This window comes from Triticum aestivum, chromosome 6A (genome assembly GCF_018294505.1).
Source record: "Triticum aestivum cultivar Chinese Spring chromosome 6A, IWGSC CS RefSeq v2.1, whole genome shotgun sequence".
NCBI lineage: Eukaryota > Viridiplantae > Streptophyta > Magnoliopsida > Poales > Poaceae > Triticum > Triticum aestivum.
This window is the reverse complement of record NC_057809.1, coordinates 613,511,909-613,534,101: the sequence shown is the minus strand read 5'-3', so window position 1 is coordinate 613,534,101 and position 22,193 is coordinate 613,511,909.

The following is a 22,193-nucleotide window of genomic DNA, read 5'->3' as shown; positions in this document are numbered from 1 at the left end:
GGGGCACACGAGGGAGCGACAAGCTCGGTAGGCGCACCCGGGGGGGGGGGAGGGGGGGGGGGGTTTCGCGCCCCTTGAGCTTGTCGTGTCCTTGTAGCTCTTCTGATTCTCCCTCGAAGCTTCGGGGGTCTTTTTTTGTCCATAAAAAATCATCGTAAATTTTCAGCCCAATCCGAGAACTTTTATTTCTGCACAAAAACAACACCATAGTAGTTCCGCTAAAAATAGCGTCAGCCCGGGTCAGTTTCATTCAAATCATATAAAAGTGCACCCAAAACCATATAAAATTGATGTAAAAATGGTATGAATACTTCATAAATTATAAATACGTTAGACGTGTCAGCATCCCTAAGCTTAATTTTTGTTCGTCCTCAAGTAAGTAAATGATAAAAATAATAATTTCAATCACTTCACATGTTATGCCAAGATAGTGCATCAATGATAATTTCAATCACTTTTTCTAACCTCATTACAACAACTCTTTCTTTTAAAACTCATCATGATAAAGTAGCAATCAATTCACATGTTATGCCAAGCAAGTCTTCCCCATCCTTTCTTCTGGCGTGCACCGCGAGAAGGGACAACAGGCCTCCGGACCCCCCGCCTCTCGTGATCCTGTATGGGAGAGGGGCGATCTGTTTTTTGGGAAGCGCACTCGCGCGACTGCTGGCAGCGACGACTTCGCCAACGACAACTTCTTCCCCGATCTTGGCAACCTCTTCATCAACGACATGGGTGACAACATCAACGCCGGCGGTCCTGCTCCCGCTGGACCGTATGTGATTCTGTCCTCCTTGTTTAAGATCATACTAGAATTCCTATTTTTAGTGTGTGCATTAGATTCGATCTATTCATCTACTTTGCTAGTCTGCATGATTAGCTCATTCCCTGTTATTGTCATCATGATTTATTTAATGCTTATTTAGATTAAATCTCGTAGTAATTTCCTCATATATTCAACGGAATCCACCTCGGCTGCCCATGCGTCCGGGGTACAACAACAACAACCCTTGTTGGTCTCTTCGTCTTGCATTCCTCCCGTTCTCGCAGATATTTTTTGATAAACAAATGTGTAGGGAGAGTGCTTTGAAAGATATATTCATGGAGCACTTGCCTTTTATCATACCATATTGCCCATAAACTCACAAGTACCTGGGTGAATTTAGCTGGGGACAAAGTGTCCATTAGGGCGAAAACCCACCTTTTCTACATCCTGTTATGTTGTGCTATTCAAGGCCTCCAGCAGGTCAGGGTTCTGTAGTGCCCACACACACTGTACTGCTGAGCAATGTAATAGAGAGTGTTGCCACAAATCCACGGCGCCACAGAGGTCGCAACAAGTAGTAGTCAGCATGTTCCAATCATGGCATACGTCTGCAGTGGGGATGGAGTGCTGAGCGAGCCTCCATAAGAACTTTTTTTACATTGGAAGGGACATCGATGTTCCATAGTTTTGACCATGCCTTCTGTTCATCCATTAAGTTTGACGAGTTTCCCTGGCCCTCAAGACAAGCCTCTCACCTCATCTTTGTCTCAACAAGCATCCGATAGGCTAAGCGCACCGTGAAGATACCATTCCTCTCGTGCATCCACTTCCAGAAGTCATCAACATGTCTTGTACAGAGGGGTATGAAGAGAATCGCCTGAGTGTCTGTATGTAAAAAAATCCTCTGCAACTGTGGCTCGGTCCCATTCAACGCCCTGTAAAATCAGCTCACCCACAAGTTCCAATGGATTGAGTACCTGGCTGACAATAGGCCTTATATTTGATGCTCTTGGCAACCAATTGTGTTCCCAGATATGTGTTGATTGACCATCGCCAGTCTCACGGATCATACCTGTATAAGAACATTCCGACCCTCTAGTATAGACCTTCAAATCTGAGAAGGGGCTGTTCCAATTTCCGCATGCAAAAAATCTGACGAGTTGAAATACTTTGCTTTGAGAATCCATGCACCGAGTAACTCCGGCTGAGTTAGGATCCTCCAAGCTTGCCTAGCTAGGAGAGCTAGGTTGAAGAGTTCAGTATCTTGGAATCCTAATCCCCCACAAAACTTAGGTTTCGTTAAAGTGCTCCACGAGACACATCTAGGTTTCCTCTTACCCTCCTTATTACCCACCAAAACTTTTGGATTAGGGTATTGATATGCTCGCATAAGCCACGGGGGAGTTTGAAACATGACATGGAGTATATTGGAACGGCCTGAGCAACTGATTTGATTAGTACTTCCTTTTCCCCTGCCGAGAGATGGAGAAGAGGAGAGATAAATGCTAACTTCTAACGAGCGAGCGGAGCGAGGCCCGTCATCGGTAGGCTTGGGTCGAAGCGGAGCGAAGTCTAAAGTTAGCCCATGTAGGACGCCCCCATCAGGGAAGCCCGAGGGTTCACGAGGGGAGGGGGGAGGAAGCACCCCTGCGGTACAGACCAGTATTAACCTAGGTCAGCTTTGTTATATACATCCTTTGTAAATCGCCGCACGAGATAAGTTGATCAGTTGTAAATCCCTCGCATTTGTAACCTCCTCTGATATAGTCAAGATTTGCTGGTTGCCCGCCCGTGGTTTTCCCCCCTTCGTATTGAAGGGGGTTTCCACGATTAAAATCGCATGTCTATTGTGTTGATTTCGTTCTTTAGCGTGTTCGATTGCTTGTCGTATATATCTCTAACATGGTTGACTATTTCTAATATATATAGAGATGACATGATGAAGAAAAAGAAGAGACAGCGGTGCCATGGATCAATGAGGCTGGCCGGGTGCCATCCCTAGGGCGTTTAATGATATGATGATGATAGTAGGCACCCAGCCATTTTCGGGAAAGGGAATGATTAAGTGGCACGATCTTCTTACAACTTTTACAATGCCATAAATGGTCTCAAGAATGTTAGATTATGCATAGGAGGATATGGCTTTTCTCCCTCGGTAACCTTTTAATCTGATTCCCCAAAAAGGTTTGATAGGTTTTGTTTTCTTAGTTATTTAATTCCATACTTGGAATTATGTATTGGATCTATAATATTACTCTAAAAAATTGAATTATTTTTATAAAATCCAGAATATTATATTAATAATATTATTGGTTATTACTCTCTCCATCGCATAATATAAGAACATTTTATATTATCAGACAGAGGGAATATATACGTACTAATTTATAAAATCTCTTAATTATTTATTTTAGATTGTAATCAATAATCTTTAAGTGCTCCCTCCTTCCCATAATGTAAGACATTTTATATTATCAGACAGAGGGAGTATTTCGCAGTTATTATTTTTAGAAGGATTTAACAGTTATGTTAGTCCAATAATCTACGGATGGGCCTGGGCTCAGCCTATAGCTGGCCAAATGGGCCGGGTGTCGTGGTAACGATTCCGACAATAAGAGAGGGGTAGGATAAAGGAGCATGATCTATCAAGATGCATATGGGTGACACGGTGGTTTTAGCGAGTTCGGGCCTCTCACGATGGAGATAACAACCCTACGTCTCGTGCTCCGGAGAGGCTTTGTTTTATCTTAGTATGTATCCGGAGATTACAATGAGAGGAGAACGGATCCCCGTAGTCCTGAGACTAACGGTGAAAGAGAGAGAGATAGAAGCCCCGCCCCTTAGTCTAGCGGTGGGGGGTGGCTTATATAGAGTGCGCCACCCCCTCACCCCTTATGTTACACAGTGGAGCATCAATGCCATAATGCCTGCCCACTACAAAACCGTCATGCTGACTATTGGTCTTTGCATATCCGAGTGAGTTACATGGTCGAGTGGAATGAGCTCGTCGAGTGAAGTGTCGTGCTCCGAGTGGTTGTCGCCGTCCGAGTGACTTTCAAGTTGCGGTACATCTAGACGGCGATCTGGCCCAGGGGCCCAGTACAAAGTATACGGTGTCCATGGGTAGGGCCTTTAGGTCAGCCTGTTACCCTACCCCTAATACATGTCCTCGTCATTAGCCCCCGAATCGGTCGAGGTTGAGCGGGTCGAGTCGAGGTGAATTCCCAGATGAGTCGAGTGCTGCGGAGGCCCTTATGAACTCCCTCTGGTCACCCGGCGATCTTATCTCCGCATGTTGCCTTGACGGATTCCAGACTGTATGGCGTCCGAGTGAAATGAGCTCAAACGGGTCCGCAGAGCAGCGTTAAACTCACCTTATAGCAATTTTTTTTGGAGTGATTTGGAGCTGGTCCTGCATTGAGTAACTGATTACTCAGAATTTCTTCACGCCTGTAACGTGTCTTTTTTTGTTGTTTGGCCGTCACTCGGACCGGGCGGATACCATTCCAGTGGGGGCACGCTGAGTGCACCCACTGGGTGTAGTCCCAGAGACTGCCGTCGACTGCGGGCAGTCGGCGGAAGTCTTAGAGCCTGTCTTTTTTGTTGTTGTGTTCATCACTCGGACTGGTCAGGCCATACCGAGTGGAGATTACTCCAGTGGGGGCACGCTGAGTGCACCCACTGGGTGTAGTCCCCGAGACCACCGTTGACTGCGGGCAGTCGGCGGGGGTCTGAGAGAACTAAAACTCTTCTTAGATGGTACTGATCGAACTTGTTCTTCTCTGACTCGGAGGTTGAGTAATTTTGGAGCTGGTTTTGCATCGAGCAAAATGTTTCTTTCTGAGTTCTCTTCCAGTGGGGGCACGCTGAGTGCACCCGCTGGGTGTAGTCCCCGAGCCTCTGTCGGACTAGATGAGTCGGGCAGAGGGTTTAAGTCTCCTGGTAAACCTCCACGCAGTCGACACGGTAAATATCTTTTAGTATGAAATTGAGTCAATCGGATGCATCTTCAGGTGCTTGACATGGTAAATAAGCTCAGCCTGGAGCTGAATCAGTCGGAATGATGTTTGTGCACTCGGCACGGTAAATAAATTCAGCCTGGAACTCGATCAAGCAGGTGAATCTTCGTGCTCTCGGCACGGTGAATAAATTCGGCTTTGAAACTGCCGACTGTAGAAAAAGGCCGGACACTCCAGGGAGTAATCGTTCCAGTAGTACTTCTTATATTGACCGCTAGATTTTGCATGAAAGGAGTATTTGTCCGAGTGGACGTGCTTCCCAACTGATCGGGGTATGTTGACTACAAGGAAAAACTTGGTGGCACTCGTATGTCTCCCGGAGGAGATAGACTAGTGATCTGACATGGACGTGCCGTGAAACCCGAGTGGCGAGGCTAGTGTGTGGGCTGACTCTCCGAAGAGATGCTACTCATTATCCCGGGGGAACACCAAAACATGCCATCTCTGAGTCCAAGTTTGTGAAACTGACGCCTTGGAGTAGGATAAGGGCCAAGTGTATCTGTAGAGGAGCGTCGTTTTCGCCCTTTTGCAGTCCTGAAGATGACTTCAAGAAATGATTTGGGTGATCGTCCGAGTGGACAGTACTACCCTTATAGATTTTCGGCAGACCGAACATGTATGGTCAAAAGAAATATTCCTGATGTGATCAATAGGTTGACCTAATGGGCGTAACCCATGAGGGCGACATGGCCCAGGGCTGCGCGAAGCCCCCGAGTGATGCTCGAAAAAGGTAAGATTGCTACAGCGTGTGATATGAGGTTTGAACATATGAGTAACTTAGTCGTTCCTGTGCTGGGGGTGTAGAGGTAAAGACATGTCCAAATGATGGAGACGCGCGAGGTGTCCGATGGGCGATGATGTGTACAACCGAGTGACGACGAGTGGGGCGGTCGAGTGGTTATGAGGTGACCATCCGAGTGGCGACGCGCGGGGCGGCCGTGTGGTGAAGGCATGCACAACCGAAAGGCGACGCGCGGAGCGGCCAAGTGGTGAAGACATGCACAACCAAGTGGCGACGCGCGGGGCGGTCGAGTGAGGATGTGTGAGGTGGCGGAGTGAAGGACTACGTGCCCAGCCAAGTTGTGACGCGCGGGGCGGCCATGTGGTGAAGGCATGCACAACCGAGAGGCGACGCGCGGAGCGGCCAAGTGGTGAAGACGTGCACAACCAAGTGGCGACGCGCGGGGCGGTCGAGTGAGGATGTGCGAGGTGGCCGAGTGAAGGACTACGTGTCCAGCCAAGTTGTGACGCGCGGGGCGGCCATGTGGTGAAGGCATGCACAACCGAGAGGCGACGCGCGGAGCGGCCAAGTGGTGAAGACGTGCACAACCAAGTGGCGACGCGCGGGGCGGTCGAGTGAGGATGCGCGAGGTGGTCGAGTGAAGGACTGCGTGTCCAGCCAAGTGGCTGAAATGGTCTTCAAAGGAATTAGCCAGATGCTTTCGAAGCTGATGTAGTGACGAGGTTGGTGTTGTGTGGCTGCGGCGCAACAAGACCGGCGCGACAACTGAGTCTGAGTAGGAACGAAGATGGCATGCAGAGTGTCTGGGTGATTATGTAATTTGTCAAAGTGACGGATCGAATGTTCTTGTTGAAGTGAAGGGTCTGACTGGTGATGAAGTACTCGACCACTTAGGAGAGTATCATTCCGAATGAGCTACAGCTCCCGAGTGCGGCGTAGCCCCCGAGCGTACTATAGACTGTTGGGGAACGCAGTAATTTCAAAAAATTTCCTACGCACACGCAAGATCATGGTGATGCACAGCAACGAGAGGGGAGAGTGTTGTCTACGTACCAACGCAGACCGACTGCGGAAGCGATCACACAACGTAGAGGAAGTAGTCGTACGTCTTCTTCCCGATCCGACCGATCCAAGCACCGTTACTCCGGCACCTCCGAGTTCTTAGCACACGTTCAGCTCGATGACGATCCTCGGGCTCCGATCCAGCAAAGCGTCGAGGAAGAGTTCCGTCAGCACGACGGCGTGGTGACGATCTTGATGTACTACCGACGCAGGGCTTCGCCTAAGCTCTACAACGATATGACCGAGGTGGAATTTGGTGGCAGGGGGCACCGCACACGGCTAAGGAACGATCTCAAGGATCAAGTTGTGTGTCTTGGGGTGCCCCCTGCCCCCGTATATAAAGGTTGGAGGAGGGGAGCCGGCCGGCCAAGGGAGAGGAGGCGCAGGGGAGTCCTACTCCCACCGGGAGTAGGACTCCTCCCTCCAATCCTAATCCTATTAGGACTCCCGGGGGAAAAAGGAGAGAGAAGGGGGGCCGGCCCCTATCCTAGTCCTACTAGGACTTTGGGAAGGGGGGCGCCGGCCAGCTTGTGGGCTTTCCCTTTTTCTCCTTTTCCACTAAGGCCCAATAGGCCCATTAGTCTCCCGGGGGGTTCCGGTAACCCTCCCGGTATTCCGGTAAAATCCCGATTTCACCCGGAACACTTCCGATGTCCAAACATAGGCTCCCAATATATCAATCTTTACGTCTCGACCATTTCGAGACTCCTCGTCATGTCCGTGATCTCATCCGGGACTCCGAACAACCTTCGGTACATCAAAATGCATAAACTCATAATAACTGTCATCGTAATGTTAAGCGTGCGGACCCAACGGTTCGAGAGCAATGTAGACATGACCGAGACACGTCTCTGGTCAATAACCAATAGCGGGACCTGGATGCCCATATTGGCTCCTACATATTCTACGAAGATCTTTATCGGTCAGACCGCATGACAACATACGTTGTTCCCTTTGTCATCGGTATGTTACTTGCCCGAGATTCGATCGTCGGTATCCAATACCTAGTTCAATCTCGTTACCGGCAAGTCTCTTTACTCGTTCCGTAATACATCATCTCACAACTAACACATTAGTTGCAGTGCTTGCAAGGCTTATGTGATGTGCATTACCGAGAGGGCCCAGAGATACCTCTCCGACAATCGGAGTGACAAACCCTAATCCCGAAATACGCCAACCCAACATCTACCATTGGAGACACCTGTAGTACTCCTTTATAATCACCCAGTTACGTTGTGACGTTTGGTAGTACCCAAAGTGTTCCTCCGGTAAACGGGAGTTGCATAATCTCATAGTTATAGGAACATGTATAAGTCATGAAGAAAGCAATAGCAACATACTAAACGATCGGGTGCTAAGCTAATGGAATGGGTCATGTCAATCAGATCATTCAACTAATGATGTGACCTCGTTAATCAAATAACAACTCTTTGTTCATGGTTAGGAAACGTAACCATCTTTGATTAACGAGCTAGTCAAGTAGAGGCATACTAGTGACACTCTGTTGGTCTATGTATTCACACATGTATTATGTTTCCGGTTAATACAATTCTAGCATGAATAATAAACATTTATCATGATATAAGGAAATAAATAATAACTTTATTATTGCCTCTAGGGCATATTTCCTTCAGTCTCCCACTTGCACTAGAGTCAATAATCTAGATTACACAGTAATGATTCTAACACCCATGGAGCCTTGGTGCTGATCATGTTTTGCTCGTGGAAGAGGCTTAGTCAACGGGTCTGCAACATTCAGATCCGTATGTATCTTGCAAATCTCTATGTCTCCCACCTGGACTAAATCCCGGATGGAGTTGAAGCGTCTCTTGATGTGTTTGGTTCTTTTGTGAAATCTGGATTCCTTTGCCAAGGCAATTGCACCAGTATTGTCACAGAAGATTTTCATTGGACCCAATGCACTAGGTATGACACCTAGATCGGATATGAACTCCTTCATCCAGACTCCTTCGTTTGCTGCTTCCGAAGCAGCTATGTACTCCGCTTCACATGTAGATCCCGCTACGACGCTTTGTTTAGAACTGCACCAACTGACAGCTCCACCGTTTAAAGTAAACACGTATCCGGTTTGCGATTTAGAATCGTCCGGATCAGTGTCAAAGCTTGCATCAACGTAACCTCTTACGGTGAGCTCTTTGTCACCTCCATATACGAGAAACATATCCCTAGTCCTTTTCAGGTATTTCAGGATGTTCTTGACCGCTGTCCAGTGATCCACTCCTGGATTACTTTGGTACCTCCCTGCTAAACTTATAGCAAGGCACACATCAGGTCTGGTACACAGCATTGCATACATGATAGAGCCTATGGCTGAAGCATAGGGAACGTCTTTCATTTTCTCTCTATCTTCTGCAGTGGTCGGGCATTGAGTCTTACTCAACTTCACACCTTGTAACACAGGCAAGAACCCTTTCTTTGCTTGATCCATTTTGAACTTCTTCAAAATCTTGTCAAGGTATGTGCTCTGTGAAAGTCCAATTAAGCGTTTTGATCTATCTCTATAGATCTTTATGCCTAATATGAAAGCAGCTTCCCCGAGGTCTTTCATCGAAAAGCTTTTATTCAAGTATCCCTTTATGCTATCCAGAAATTCTATATCATTTCCAATCAGCAATATGTCATCCACATATAATATCAGAAATGCTACAGAGCTCCCACTCACTTTCTTGTAAATACAGGCTTCTCCAAAAGTCTGTATAAAGCCAAATGCTTTGATCACACTATCAAAGCGTTTATTCCAACTCCGAGATGCTTGCACCAGTCCATAAATGGATCGCTGGAGTTTGCATACTTTGTTAGCTCCTTTTGGATCGACAAAACCTTCTGGTTGTATCATATACAACTCTTCTTCCAGAAATCCATTCAGGAATGCAGTTTTGACATCCATCTGCCATATTTCATAATCATAAAATGCGGCAATTGCTAACATAATTCTGACGGACTTAAGCATCGCTACGGGTGAGAAAGTCTCATCGTAGTCAACCCCTTGAACTTGTCGAAAACCTTTTGCGACAAGTCGAGCTTTATAGACAGTAACATTACCGTCAGCGTCAGTCTTTTTCTTGAAGATCCATTTATTCTCAATTGCTTGCCGATCATCGGGCAAGTCAACCAAAGTCCATACTTTGTTCTCATACATGGATCCCATCTCAGATTTCATGGCCTCAAGCCACTTTGCGGAATCTGGGCTCACCATCGCTTCTTCATAGTTCGTAGGTTCATCATGATCTAGTAGCATGACTTCCAGAACTAGATTACTGTACCACTCTGGTGCGGATCTCACTCTGGTTGATCTACGTGGTTCAGTAGCATCTTGCCCTGAAGTTTCATGATCATCATCATTAGCTTCCTCACTGATTGGTATAGGTGCCGCAGAAATAGTTTTCTGTGATGTACTATTTTCCAATAAGGGAGCAGGTACAGTTACCTTGTCAAGTTCTACTTTCCTCCCACTCACTTCTTTCGAGAGAAACTCCTTCTCTAGAAATGATCCATTCTTAGCAACGAATGTCTTGCCTTCGGATCTGTGATAGAAGGTATACCCAACAGTTTCTTTTGGGTATCCTATGAAGACACATTTCTCCGCTTTGGGTTCGAGCTTATCAGGTTGAAGCTTTTTCACATAAGCATCGCAGCCCCAAACTTTAAGAAACGACAACTTTGGTTTCTTGCCAAACCATAGTTCATAAGGCGTCGTCTCAACGGATTTTGATGGTGCCCTATTTAACGTGAATGCGGCCGTCTCTAAAGCATAACCCCAAAATGATAGCGGTAAATCAGTAAGAGACATCATAGATCGCACCATATCTAGTAAAGTACGATTACGACGTTCGGACACACCATTACGCTGTGGTGTTTCGGGTGGCGTGAGTTGCGAAACTATTCCACAATTTTTCAAATGTACACCAAACTCGTAACTCAAATATTCTCCTCCACGATCAGATCGAAGAAATTTTATTTTCTTGTTACGATGATTTTCAACCTCACTCTGAAATTCTTTGAACTTTTCAAATGTTTCAGACTTATGTTTCATCAAGTAGATATACCCATATCTGCTTAAATCATCTGTGAAGGTGAGAAAATAACGATATCCGCCACGAGCCTCAATATTCATCGGACCACATACATCGGTATGTATGATTTCCAACAAATCTGTTGCTCTCTCCATAGTACCGGAGAACGGTGTTTTAGTCATCTTGCCTATGAGGCACGGTTCGCAAGTACCAAGTGATTCATAATCAAGTGGTTCCAAAAGCCTATCAGTATGGAGTTTCTTCATGCGCTTTACACCGATATGACCTAAACGGCAGTGCCACAAGTAAGTTGCACTATCATTATTAACTTTGCATCTTTTGGCTTCTACATTATGAATATGTGTATTACTATCTTCGAGATTCAACAAGAATAGACCACTCTTCAAAGGTGCATGACCATAAAAGATATTATTCATATAAATAGAACAACCATTATTCTCTGATTTAAATGAATAACCGTCTCGCATTAAACAAGATTCAGATATAATGTTCATGCTCAACGCTGGCACCAAATAACAATTATTTAGGTCTAATATTAATCCCGAAGGTAGATGTAGAGGTAGCGTGCCGACCGCGATCACATCGACTTTGGAACCGTTTCCCACGCGCATCGTCACCTCGTCCTTTGCTAGTGTCCGCTTATTCCGTAGTCCCTGTTTCGAGTTGCAAATATTAGCAACAGAACCAGTATCAAATACCCAGGTGCTACTGCGAGCTCTAGTAAGGTACACATCAATAACATGTATATCACATACACCTTTGCTCACTTTGCCATCCTTCTTATCCGCCAAATACTTGGGGCAGTTCCGCTTCCAGTGTCCAGTCTGCTTGCAGTAGAAGCACTCAGTTTCAGGCTTAGGTCCAGACTTGGGTTTCTTCTCCTGAGCAGCAACTTGCTTGCTGTTCTTCTTGAAGTTTCCCTTCTTCTTCCCTTTGCCCTTTTTTTTGAAACTAGTGGTTTTGCTAACCATCAACACTTGATGCTCCTTCTTGATTTCTACCTCCGCAGCTTTCAGCATTGCGAAGAGCTCAGGAATAGTCTTGTTCATCCCTTGCATATTATAGTTCATCATGAAGCTCTTGTAGCTTGGTGGCAGTGATTGGAGAATTCTGTCAATGACGCAGTCATCTGGAAGATTAACTCCCATCTGAATCAAGTGATTATTATACCCAGACATCTTGAGTATATGCTCACTGACAGAACTGTTCTCCTCCATCTTACAGCTATAGAACTTATTGGAGACTTCATATCTCTCAATTCGGGCATTTGCTTGAAATATTAACTTCAACTCCTGGAACATCTCATATGCTCCATGACGTTCAAAACGTCGTTGAAGTCCCGATTCTAAGCCGTAAAGCATGGCACACTGAACTATCGAGTAGTCATCAGCTTTGCTCTGCCAGACGTTCAGAACATCTGGCGTTGCTCCAGCAGCAGGCCTGGCACCCAGCGGTGCTTCCAGGACGTAATTCTTCTGTGCAGCAATGAGGATAATCCTCAGGTTACGGACCCAGTCCGTGTAATTGCTACCATCATCTTTCAACTTTGCTTTCTCAAGGAACGCATTAAAATTCAACGGAACAACAGCACGAGCCATCTATCTACAATCAACATAAACAAGCAAGATACTATCAGGTACTAAGTTCATGATAAGTTTAAGTTCAGTTAATCAAATTACTTAGGAACTCCCACTTAGATAGACATCCCTCTAGTCCTCTAAGTGATCACGTGATCCAAATCAACTAAACCATAACCGATCATCACGTGAGACGGAGTAGTTTTCAATGGTGAACATCGTCATGTTGATCATATCTACTATATGATTCACGCTCGACCTTTCGGTCTCTGTGTTCCGAGGCCATATCTGCATATGCTAGACTCGTCAAGTATAACCTGAGTATTCTGCGTGTGCAAAACTGGCTTGCACCCATTGTAGATGGACGTAGAGCTTATCACACCCGATCATCACGTGGTGTCTGGGCACGACGAACTTTGGCAACGGTGCATACTCAGGGAGAACACTTCTTGATAATTTAGTGAGAGATCATCTTATAATGCTACCGTCAATCAAAGCAAGATAAGATGCATAAAAGGATAAACATCACATGCAATCAATATAAGTGATATGATATGGCCATCATCATCTTGTGCTTGTGATCTCCATCTCCGAAGCACCGTCATGATCACCATCGTCACCGGCGCGCCACCTTGATCTCCATCGTAGCAACGTTGTCGTCTCCCCAATCTTATGCTTCCACGACTATCACTACCGCTTAGTAATAAAGTAAAGCATTACATCGCGATTGCATTGCATACAATAAAGCGACAACCATATGGCTCCTGCCAGTTGCCGATAACTCGGTTACAAAACATGATCATCTCATACAATAAAATCAGCATCATGCCTTGACCATATCACATCACAACATACCCTGCAAAAACAAGTTAGACGTCCTCTACTTTGTTGTTGCAAGTTTTACGTGGCTGCTACGGGCTTAAGTAAGAATACATCATCCCACAACTAACTCATTAGTTGTAATGCTTGCAAGGCTTAAGTGATGTGCATTACCGAGAGGGCCCAGAGATACCTCTCCGACAATCGGAGTGACAAACCCTAATCTCGAAATACGCCAACCCAACATCTACCATTGGAGACACCTGTAGTACTCCTTTATAATTACCCAGTTACGTTGTGACGTTTGGTAGTACCCAAAGTGTTCCTCCGGTAAACGGGAGTTGCATAATCTCATAGTTATAGGAACATGTATAAGTCATGAAGAAAGCAATAGCAACATACTAAACGATCGGGTGCTAAGCTAATGGAATGGGTCATGTCAATCAGATCATTCAACTAATGATGTGACCTCGTTAATCAAATAACAACTCTTTGTTCATGGTTAGGAAACATAACCATCTTTGATTAACGAGCTAGTCAAGTAGAGGCATACTAGTGACACTCTGTTGGTCTATGTATTCACACATGTATTATGTTTCCGGTTAATACAATTCTAGCATGAATAATAAACATTTATCATGATATAAGGAAATAAATAATAACTTTATTATTGCCTCTAGGGCATATTTCCTCCAGTCTCCCACTTGCACTAGAGTCAATAATCTAGTTCACATCGCCATGTGATTTAGCAGCAATAGTTCACATCACCATGTGATTAACACCCATAGTCCACATCGTCATGTGACCAACACTCAAAGGGTTTACTAGAGTCAGTAATCTAGTTCACATCTCTATGTGATTAACACCCAAAGAGTACTAAGGTGTGATCATGTTTTACTTGTGAGAGAATCTTAGTCAACGGGTCTGCCATATTCAGATCCACATGTATTTTGCAAATTTCTATGTCAACTATGCTCTTCATGGAGCTACTCTAGCTAATTGCTCCCACTTTCAATATGTATCTAGACTGAGACTTAGAGTCATCTAGATTAGTGTCAAAACTTGCATCGGCGTAACCCTTTACGACGAACCTTTTGTCACGTCCATAATCGAGAAACATATCCTTATTTCACTAAGGATAATTCTGACCGCTGTCCAGTGATCTACTCCTAGATCACTATTGTACTCCCTTGCCAAATCAGTGCATGGTATACAATAGATCTGGTATACAGCATGACATACTTTATAGAACCTATGGCCAAGGCATAGGGAATGACTTTCATTCTCTTTCTATCTTCTGCCGTGGTCGGGCTTTGAGTCTTACTCAACTTCACACCTTGTAACACAGGCAAGAAACTTTTTCTTCGACTGTTCCATTTTGAACTACTTCAAAATCTTGTCAAGGTATGTACTTATTGAAAAACTTATCAAGCGTCTTAATCTATCTCTATTGATCTTGAAGCTCAATATGTAAGCAGCTTCACCGAAGTCTTTCTTTGAAAAACTCCTTTCAAACACTCCTTTATGCTTTACAGAATAATTCTACATTCTTTCCGATCAACAATATGTCATTCACATATACTTATCAGAAATGCTGTAGTGCTCCCACTCACTTTCTTGTAAATACAGGCTTCACCGCAAGTCTGTATAAAACTATATGCTTTGATCAACTTATCAAAGCGTATATTCCAACTCCGAGATGCTTGCACCAGTCCACAGATGGATCGCTGGTGCTTGCACATTTTGTTAGCACCTTTTGGATTGACAAAACCTTCTAGTTGCATCACATACAACTCTTCTTTAATAAATCCATTAAGGAATGCAGTTTTGTTTATCCATTTGCCAGATTTCATAAAATGCGGCAATTGCTAACATGATTCGGACAGACTTAAGCATAGATACGAGTGAGAAAAACTCATCGTAGTCAACACCTTGAACTTGTCGAAAACTTTTGCGACAATTCTAGCTTTGTAGATAGTAACACTACTATCAGCGTCCGTCTTCCTCTTGAAGATCCATTTATTTTCTATGGCTTGCCGATCATCGGGCAAATCCATCAAAGTCCATACTTTGTTCTCATACATGGATCATATCTCAGATTTCATGGCCTCAAACCATTTCGCGGAATCTGGGCTCATCATCGCTTCCTCATAGTTCGTAGGTTCATCATGGTCTAGTAGCATGACTTCCAGAGAAGGATTACCGTACCACTCTGGCGTGGATCTTACTCTGGTTTACCTACAAGGTTCGGTAGTAACTTGATCTGAAGTTACATGATCATCATCATTAGCTTCCTCACTAATTGGTGTAGGTGTCACAGAAACAGTTTTCTCTGATGTACTACTTTCCAATAAGGGAGCAGGTACAGTTACCTCGTCAAGTTCTACTTTCCTCCCACTCACTTCTTTCGAGAGAAACTCCTTCTCCAGAAAGTTTCCGAATTTAGCAATAAAAGTCTTGCCTTCGGATCTGTGGTAGAAGGTGTATCCAACAGTTTCCTTTGGATATCCTATGAAGATGCACTTCTCCGATTTGAGTTTTGAGCTTATCAGGATGAAACTTTTTCATATAAGCATCGCAACCCCAAACTTTAAGAAACGACAACTTTGGTTTCTTGCCAAACCACAGTTCATAAGGCGTCGTCTCGACGGATATAGATGGTGCCCCTTTTTAACGTGAATGCAGCTGTCTCTAATGCATGACCCCAAAAACAATAGTGGTAAATCGGTAAGAGACATCATAGATTGCACTATATCCAATAAAGTACGGTTATGATGTTCGGACACACCATTATGATGTGGTGTTCCAGGTGGCATGAGTAGTGAAACTATTTCACATTGTTTTAACTGAAGACCAAACTCGTGACTCAAATATTTGTCTCCGCGATCAGATCGTAGAAACTTTATTTTCTTGTCACGATGTTTTTCACTTCACTCTGAAATTCTTTGAACTTTTCAAATGTTTCAGACTTATGTTTCATCAAGTAGATATACTCATATCTGCTCAAATCATTTGTGAAGATCAGAAAATAATGATATCTGTCGCGAGCCTCAATATTCATCGGACCACATACATCAGTATGTATGATTTCCAACACATCTTTTCTCGCTCCATTGTTCCGGAGAACGGCGTTTTAGTCATCTTGCCCAAAAGGCATGGTTCGCAAGCATCAAGTGATTCATAATCAAGTGATTCCGAAAGCCCATCAGCATGGAGTTTCTTCATGCGCTTTATACCAATATGACCTAAACAGCAGTGCCACAAATAAGTTGCACTATCATTATTAACTTTGCATCTTTTGGTTTCAATATTATGAATATGTGTATTATTAAGATCGAGGTCCAATGAACTATTTTCATTGGGTGTGAAACCATATTAGGTTTTATTCATGTAAACAGAACAACAATTTATTCTCTTACTTAAATGAATAACCGTATTACAATAAACATGATCAAATCATATTCATGTTCAACGCAAACACCAAATAACACTTATTTAGGTTCAACACTAATCCCGAAATTATAGGGAGTGTGCGATGATGATCATATCAATCTTGGAACCACTTCCAACACACATCGTCACTTCACCCTTAACTAGTCTCTGTTTATTTTGCAACTCCCGTTTCGAGTTACTACTCTTAGCAACTGAACTAGCATCAAATACTAAGGGGTTGCTATAAACACTAGTAAAGTACACATCAATAACATGTATATCAAATATACTTATGTTCACTTTGCCATCCTTCTTATCCGCCAATCACTTGGGGTAGTTCCGCTTCCAGTGACCAGTCCCTTTGCAGTAAAAGCACTTAGTCTCAGGCTTAGGATCAGACTTGGGCTTCTTCACTCGAGCAGCAACTTGCTTGCCGTTCTTCTTGAAGTTCCCCTTCTTCCCTTTGCCCTTTTCTTGAAACTAGTGGTCTTGTCAACCATCAACACTTGATGTTTTTCTTGATTTCTACCTTCGTTGATTTCAGCATCACGAAGAGCTTGGGAGTTGTGTCCGTTATCCCTTCCATATTATAGTTCATCACGAAGTTCTACTAACTTGGTGATGGTGACTTGAGAATTCTGTCAATCACTATCTTATCTGGAAGATTAACTCCCACTTGATTCAAGCGATTGTAGTACTCAGACAATCTGAGCACATGCTCACTAGTTGAGCGATTCTCCTCCATCTTTTAGCTATAGAACTTGTTGGAGACTTCATATCTCTCAACTCGGGTATTTGATCTACAACATAATTTGCAAAATGCTACCAGGACTAAGTTCATGATAAATTAAAGTTCAATTAATCATATTACTTAAGAACTCCCACTTAGATAGATATCCCTCTAATCCTCTAAGTGATCACGTGATCCAAATCAACTAAACCATAACCGATCATCACGTGAGATGGAGTAGTTTTCAATGGTGAACATCGTCATGTTGATCATATCTACTATATGATTCACGCTCGACCTTTCGGTCTCTGTGTTCCGAGGCCATATCTGCATATGCTAGGCTCGTCAAGTTTAACCTGAGTATTCTGCGTGTGCAACTGTTTTGCACCCGTTGTATTTGGACGTAGAGCTTATCACACCCGATCATCACGTGGTGTCTGGGCACGACGAACTTTGGCAACGGTGCATACTCAGGGAGAACACTTCTTGATAATTTAGTGAGAGATCATCTTATAATGCTACCGTCAATCAAAGCAAGATAAAATGCATAAAAAGATAAACATCACATGCAATCAAAATATGTGACATGATATGGCCATCATCATCTCGCTTCTTTGATCTCCATCTCCAAAGTACTGTCATGATCTATATCGTCACCGGCATGACACCATGATCTCCATCATCTTGATCTATATCAATGTGTCGTCACGTGGTCGTCTCGCCAACACTTGCTCTTGCAACTATTGCTATCGCATAGTGATAAAGTAAAGCAATTATTGGGCGCTTGCATCTTATGCAATAGACATACAACCATAAGGCTTTTGCCAGTTGCCGATAACAAAACATGATCATCTTATACAACAACTTATAACTCATCACGTTTTGACCATATCACATCACAACATGCCCTGCAAAAACAAGTTAGACGTCCTCTACTTTGTTGTTGCAAATTTTACGTGGCTGCTACGGGCTTAAGCAAGAACCAATCTCACCTACGCATCAAAACCACAACGATAGTTTGTCAAATAGACTCCGTTTTAACCTTCGCAAGGACCGGGCGTAGCCACACTTGGTTCAACTAAAGTTGGAGAAACAGTCACCCGCAAGTCACCTATGTGCAAAGCACGTCGGGGAAACCGGTCTCGCGTAAGCATACGCGTAATGTCGGTCCGGGCCGCTTCATCCAACAATACCGCCGAACCAAAGTATGACATGCTGGTAGGCAGTATGACTTATATCACCCACAACTCACTTGTGTTCTACTCGTGTATATAACATCAAACCATAAAAACCTAGGCTCGGATGCCACTGTTGGGGAACGCAGTAATTTCAAAATTTTCCTACGCACACGCAAGATCATGGTGATGCACAGCAACGAGAGGGGAGAGTGTTGTCTACGTACCAACGCAGACCGACTGCGGAAGCGATCACACAACGTAGAGGAAGTAGTCGTACGTCTTCTTCCCGATCCGACCGATCCAAGCACCGTTACTCCGGCACCTCCGAGTTCTTAGCACATGTTCAGCTCGATGACGATCCTCGGGCTCCGATCCAGCAAAGCGTCGAGGAAGAGTTCCGTCAGCACGACGGCGTGGTGACGATCTTGATGTACTACCGACGCAGGGCTTCGCCTAAGCTCTACAACGATATGACCGAGGTGGAATTTGGTGGCAGGGGGCACCGCACACGGCTAAGGAACGATCTCAAGGATCAAGTTGTGTGTCTTGGGGTGCCCCCTGCCCCCGTATATAAAGGTTGGAGGAGGGGAGCCGGCCGGCCAAGGGAGAGGAGGCGCAGGGGAGTCCTACTCCCACCGGGAGTAGGACTCCTCCCCCCAATCCTAATCCTATTAGGACTCCCGGGGGGAAAAGGAGAGAGAAGGGGGGCCGGCCCCTATCCTAGTCCTACTAGGACTTTGGGAAGGGGGGCGCCGGCCAGCTTGTGGGCTTTCCCTTTTTCTCCTTTTCCACTAAGGCCCAATAGGCCCATTAGTCTCCCGGGGGGTTCCGGTAACCCTCCCGTTATTCCGGTAAAATCCCGATTTCACCCGGAACACTTCCGATGTCCAAACATAGGCTTCCAATATATTAATCTTTACGTCTCGACCATTTCGAGACTCCTCGTCATGTCCGTGATCTCATCCGGGACTCCGAACAACCTTCGGTACATCAAAATGCATAAACTCATAATAACTGTCATCGTAACGTTAAGCGTGCGGACCCTACGGTTCGAGAACAATGTAGACATGACCGAGACACGTCTCCGGTCAATAACCAATAACGGGACCTGGATGCCCATATTGGCTCCTACATATTCTACGAAGATCTTTATCGGTCAGACCGCATAACAACATACGTTGTTCCCTTTGTCATCGGTATGTTACTTGCCCGAGATTCGATCGTCGGTATCCAATACCTGGTTCAATCTCGTTACCGGCAAGTCTCTTTACTCGTTCCGTAATACATCATCTCACAACTAACACATTAGTTGCAGTGCTTGCAAGGCTTATGTGATGTGCATTACCGAGAGGGCCCAGAGATACCTCTCCGACAATCGGAGTGACAAACCCTAATCTCGAAATACGCCAACCCAACATCTACCATTGGAGACACCTGTAGTACTCCTTTATAATCACCCAGTTACGTTGTGACGTTTGGTAGTACCCAAAGTGTTCCTCCGATAAACGGGAGTTGCATAATCTCATAGTTATAGGAACATGTATAAGTCATGAAGAAAGCAATAGCAACATACTAAACGATCGGGTGCTAAGCTAATGGAATGGGTCATGTCAATCAGATCATTCAACTAATGATGTGACCTCGTTAATCAAATAACAACTCTTTGTTCATGGTTAGGAAACATAACCATCTTTGATTAACGAGCTAGTCAAGTAGAGGCATACTAGTGACACTCTGTTGGTCTATGTATTCACACATGTATTATGTTTCCGGTTAATACAATTCTAGCATGAATAATAAACATTTATCATGATATAAGGAAATAAATAATAACTTTATTATTGCCTCTAGGGCATATTTCCTTCATAGACTTCGACAACGGACGTGCCGGAATACGAGATATATAGTTTTGAATGGATAATTTGTAATTAATCGAGTCGGACTCGGGTAAAGATAAGGAGAAGCTTCCGAGTGATGCTCGAAAAAGGCAAACTCTCAAGGAGTGAAAGGTGCAGTTTAATTATAAAATGGACTTATCAGTCTCATGCCTGACAAGGTCTATGTCATTGATATGATGAAGAGGATTCCTCTGAGGGGTTGGCTGAATGTGTTTGAAGTCAACAGAACGACAAGGTTGGTGTTATGGTGCGCTAGGGCCGGCACGGTGACCGAGCCCGAGTAGCGATGAAGTTGGTGCATAGGGCCGTCGAGTGATCGCGTAACTTGTGTAAAAAATGGCACAAGCCAATGAAATAATTTCTCGAGGAAATTTGATGTGTGCTGAAATGATTTATGTAAATAACACCCATAGACACCCACTGGGAGTGCAAGGGGCTTGCTGGTTTGAAACCAACAAGATTGTAAAAGAGTGAAGGATCTAGTCGAACTTGACGAAGTGAAGGATCCAACTGTACATGCTGGAGTGCTGGCTCAAATAAAATGGAAGTATAGTGTTTCGACTGAGTTGCAGCCCCCGAGGACTGATGCAAACTCGAAATGAAGAACACATGGTGTTTGTGAATGACGTATGCATTAAAAATGGAAGTTGGACTCAGGAGTGAGTACTAAGCAAGTATGTGAAAAATAAGAAACCGAGCGTAGGGGCACACTCGGTGGCGTGGCCTCCGAGTGAACATGATTTGTCAATTACGGGATACTCAGGCACGGGGAAATAACATAATGTAGTGCTAGAATGACTTAGCTGTCTGAAGGCGCGCGAGTGGCCGAGTGGTGATGAGGCGACCACCCGAGTGGCGACGCGCGGGGCGGCCGAGTGATGACGAGGCGATGGTGACAGTCGACCTTCCTCTCGGTGTCTTTGCGGATAGGGATGGAGCACACATTATACTTGTGATGCAGCTCCTTGAATTAGAGGTTTGCTCTTTTCTCAGTCGAATTTTGGCTACTTAAGCGAGTCCTTGGACTGCAGCTAGGCCTTCGAGTGGGAGGCTTGCTCTCCACTCGGTAGGTTTTCAAACACTTAGGCGAGTACTGGACTGCAGCTAAGCCCCCTAGTGGGAGGTTTGCTCTCCACTCGGTAGGATTTTTTCAAACTTAGGCGAGTACTGGACTGCAGCTAAGCCCCCGAGTGGGAGGTTTGCTCTCCACTCGGTAGGATTTTTTTCAAACTTAGGCGAGTGCTGGACTGCAGCTAAGCCCCCGAGTGGGAGGTTTGCTCTCCACTCGGTAGGATTTTTAAAAACTTAGGCGAGTATTGGACTGCAGCTAAGCCCCCGAGTGGGAGGTTTGCTCTCCACTCGGTAGGATTTTTTCAAACTTAGGCGAGTACTGGACTGCAGCTAAGCCCCCGAGTGGGAGGTTTGCTCTCCACTCGGTAGGATTTTTTTCAAACTTAGGCGAGTGCTGAACTGCAGCTAAGCCCCCGAGTGGGAGGTTTGCTCCTCACTCGGTAGGATTTCTCGAACTTAGGCGAAACAGATTCGCAGCTAAGTCACCCACTGGGGGGTTTTGGCGATGGCGACGCGCGGGGCGGCCGAGTGATGATGAGGTGACCAGCCGATGGCGACGCGCGGGGCGGCCGAGTGCTTATGAGGTGACCAACCGAGTGGCGACGCGCGGGGCGGCCGAGTGGTTATGAGGTGACCAACCGAATGGCGACGCGCGGGGCGGCCGAGTGGTTATGAGGTGACCAACCGAGTGGCGACGCACGGAGCGGCCGAGTGGTTATGAGGTGACCAACCGAGTGGCGACGCACGGAGCGGCCGAGTGGTTATGAGGTGACCAACCGAGAGGCGACGCACGGAGCGGCCGAGTGGTTATGAGGTGACCAACCGAGAGGCGACGCACAAAGCG